At 33.3% G+C, this 3,912-nt stretch overlaps 2 long non-coding RNA genes across 2 annotated transcripts; both read left to right on the top strand.

Annotated features, from left to right (window-relative positions):
* Nucleotides 678–1,567, top strand: LOC110264046. Its single transcript, XR_002349783.1, has 3 exons — nt 678–822; nt 1,428–1,462; nt 1,545–1,567. It is a non-coding gene; the product is annotated as an uncharacterized LOC110264046 (long non-coding RNA).
* On the top strand, nt 3,303–3,575 carry LOC110264045. Its single transcript, XR_002349782.1, has 2 exons — nt 3,303–3,406; nt 3,489–3,575. It is a non-coding gene; the product is annotated as an uncharacterized LOC110264045 (long non-coding RNA).

Raw genomic sequence — 3,912 nt, 5'->3', positions numbered from 1 at the left:
TAAGAAGAAATTTAAATAAAAAAAATATTCAAAATTTTTTCTATATTATAAAAATTTGATGTGAATAACTCTAAAAAATAATATCAAAATATATTATTTTTAACTAAATATTAAAAATAATACATCACTGTAAGTTTTTTAACTAATAATTATAAATTGAAGTCGCAGTTTAATATAGTACCTTAGACAAAAGACAATCATTGTTATCTACATTTGGCTACTACTATATAAGTTTCATGTTTACATCATTGTACACATTAATTAAACTGTACTTTATTATTTTGTTTTTCATGTTTTGAAATAATGTCATCATATTATAAATGTGAGATGAATTTTCATAATCTAATGTGAACCTTCTTACTATTTTGTTTGTCATTTGAATATTATCCATAAAAAATAGTTATTTAAAGTGAAACACTATATAAAAAGAAACAAAAAACTTTTAGATTCATCATTCTAGTTTCTTTTTTAATCCTCATTTGATATGGGCCTGCTACACATACAAGCAAAAATGGTATACAAGTTTTACAAGTTGGCCCAGCCCATAAAAAATACACGCGCAGAGAAGAGAATTGAATGGAGCGTCATTTACATGCGCTCCACTCAAACGGTTACGCTTCGCGTAAACCACCTCCTTAATGGCAAACTCTTCCACTTCTTCCACTTCTCAAAGCCATTCAGAGAAAAAGCAACCCTTCCATTTTCGAGCAACGTTCAAAACTCAAGATATACAACTCGTCGCTAACATTCGAAAACTCCATCAACACACCATAGAACTCTCGATCAAGAATCTCCAGAGAAAACAAAGCTATAATACTCAAGGTACGTTACATTACCATTGCTGTATATTTTCCATATTTCGAACTAGGTTTTACTGTTCTTCTATGTTGTTGTACATTTTACCGTTCTTCTTGCTCTACGTCTCATTTTACAGTTTATAATGTTCTACTTGTTCTAGGTTTTACTGTTATTCTTGATTCTATGTTACACTATTCTTCTTCGTTCTTCTAGGCGTTACTATTCTTGTTGTTCTAGTTCTTCTAGTAACTGATTTTTGGGGGTATATTCCGTAGTTTGGTGGGTGTATATGGAGTAATTTGTTGGGTGTATATTTCTGAACTGATATACTGTAATAGTCAGCAGTTGCTTATATTTGCTTGTCCATGGGTGTATATTGCTTGACCTTGTAATGTTGCTTGACCTTGTATATTGATGCATGTTTGAGTGATACCTGACTGATATATATGGGTGTATCTGAATCATATCTATGGGTGTATCTGACTGATATATATGGGTGTATCTGACTGATATATATGGGTGTATCTGAATCATATCTATGGGTGTATCTTACTGTTATCTATGGGTGTATCTAACTCATATATATATGTGTATCTTACTGATATCTTTGGGTGTATTTTTCATTTCAGAGAAAATGGCAGCAAGAAACCAACCTGGAAGAAATGTAAGAACAAATATATGTCTTACCTGAAATCAGTTTTATATAATAGAAATATATTTGACTATAATTTTGTTTTTGTTTACAGCAAACCAAAGACCTTAAGTGTGCAACACATCCGGATACGGTTCTTTTAAAATAACCCCAAGAAAAATAGGTCATGCGCTTGGCATCAACGCAATAGGTAACTCGCTAAAAATTATAGGTGTATATTAACTGATGCTTGGGTGTCTTTAAGTTGATGCTTGGGTGTATTTGAACCGATTTTGATACTTTGTTGTTTTCCTTTTTGTAGGAGATCTATTTCCTCAGAAAGTCGATTATAAGAAATTTTCTGAGGATGACAAAGTAATTTTTAGAAGATTCCAGGGTAAGACCCTCAAAAGTCTTACAGATGAGATGATGGATATTGGCATTGGTAACGAAGAGGATCGCCTAATGTTCAAGAGGATTTTCATCCTCTATATATAGATGGTGTTCCTTTTGCTAACGACAATAAACAAAATCTTGTCTGTGCACCTGGCGCTAATTTTTGAGATGGACAGCATAACGGAGCGAAACTGGGGAGGGCATGTTTTGACCTTTATCGTCAAGGGCATAACCGACTACAAGGAGAAAAAGAAGAAGGCAATTGATGGCTGCCTCTTTGCCCTGATGATAATTTACTTTCATCTTTCTAAAAATAAAAGCAAGAAGAGGGCTGAAAACCGCCAAAACCCTGGATTGCCAACTGGAATAAGGAGCAGTTGGTCGAAAGAATGAATGCAGAAACAGAGGAAATTTTGGTAAGTGAACATAATATGTTGGGTGTATTTTATTTATCTGAATGCTGCTAAATAAATTATCTGATGTTTCAGGGGATTGTAAACATGGCGCAAACAAGAGAGAAAATGAAAAAATAGAGAAAAAAGAAAAAAAACAAGAAATCAAAAAAACAAAAAAAAAGAAAGGCAAGTTCAACATCGTCTTCGGAGAAAGAAACAACTGATAGTGACAGTTCTACCTCTGAGTCTGAGACTCAAGAAGACTCAGAGGATTCAGCAAGAAAACAACCCAGCAAAAAGAGAAAAAAGTAAGTACCACACTTGGGTGTATTTTCTTTGTCGAGTTGGGTGTATTTTGTGGAACCATTTGGGTGTATTTTGTTTATCAAGTTGGGTGTATGTTGTTTATTAAGCTGGGTGTATTTCATTTGTTGTGTTGGGTGTATATTGTCCATTCAGTTGGTTGTATCTTGTGCATTCATTTGGGTGTATTTTATATCTTTAGTATGTTCTAAATAATGATTGTTTGCCTTCCAGAATGGACTCCAAAAAAAAGAAAGAAGAGTCAAGAGGATTCAGATTCTGATTCAGATTCTGAATCAACTGATGAGTAATGTTCTGAAATTATTACTCCTTTCTTTTGGCTTCATTATCAAGATTTCGTGTATTAACTGAAGTGTCTCTTATTAACTTATAGAAGCGAAGAATCATCACCGGTGGAGAAGCAAAGAAAAAAGAAAAAGACACAAAGAACACCAAAAAAGTAAGCACTTCTTTGGATAATATTCTGTGATAAAATTAATTTTTTATTTCTGATTCATACTTGTTTTTTCCACCCAGAACACAATCCAAAAAGAAAAAGGTTGTTGTTGAGCATTCATCTCCTGAAGAAGAACAATCCTATGATGGGTACAGTACTTTGTAAGCTATATTACCGTCTATCATCATAATTATTTTTGTTAACATCTTCTTTTATGAATGTAGTGAGAGATATGAAATAGGAAGTGAAGATCTAGATGAATTGTTAAGGAAAAATAATGAAAAATCTGCTGCAGAGCGGTATGTCTTGTTGGGGTGTATATTTCAGATTTTACTGTGTTTTCTTTGCTAATAATTGTTTCTTGTTTCACAGGGAGAAGGAAGTTGACATGCGATCGACAGAAGGTCGCTATGTCTCCTCTGAAACGTAAGAAGCTTTATTTAATAAAATCTTTTTATCATGATTTACGTGTATCATATTTTGTCTGAATAACATAAAATCTGTTTAGAATACCGGACGTGAACTTGGGAAGTGATGATCCTTCCTCTCAAGGACACACAGAACAAAGTAGTGTAAACAGGCCTGCAGAGAGCATGTAATTTCTCTTTCAAATAACCGTTACTTTTGTTCTTTTATTACCTTCTACTTCTAATTCTGTATATATTTTTTTTAGAAAAAAAAGCCCTTTATTATTTTATTCGAGAAAAAAAAGGCAGGAAAAAAAAAGCAAAAACTGCAAGTATGTAAGTTCCCAAAAAATAAAGCCTGTCTTCCTTTTGAATTGTTCGAGTGTATTTTTTGACTTTATTTGGGTGTATTTTAGGTTGAGTCTGGTTCAAGAGTCAGCCAGTGAGCCGGCTGATTCGAATATAATGGTTGTGAGGGAAGAGACACCGTCGGAAGCGCTTGCAATGTGAGTTTTTCAAGAATAT

Source organism: Arachis ipaensis, chromosome B06 (assembly GCF_000816755.2).
Source record: "Arachis ipaensis cultivar K30076 chromosome B06, Araip1.1, whole genome shotgun sequence".
NCBI lineage: Eukaryota > Viridiplantae > Streptophyta > Magnoliopsida > Fabales > Fabaceae > Arachis > Arachis ipaensis.
The sequence above is the reverse complement of the archived record's forward strand: the minus strand, read 5'-3'. Positions and strand labels throughout refer to the sequence as shown.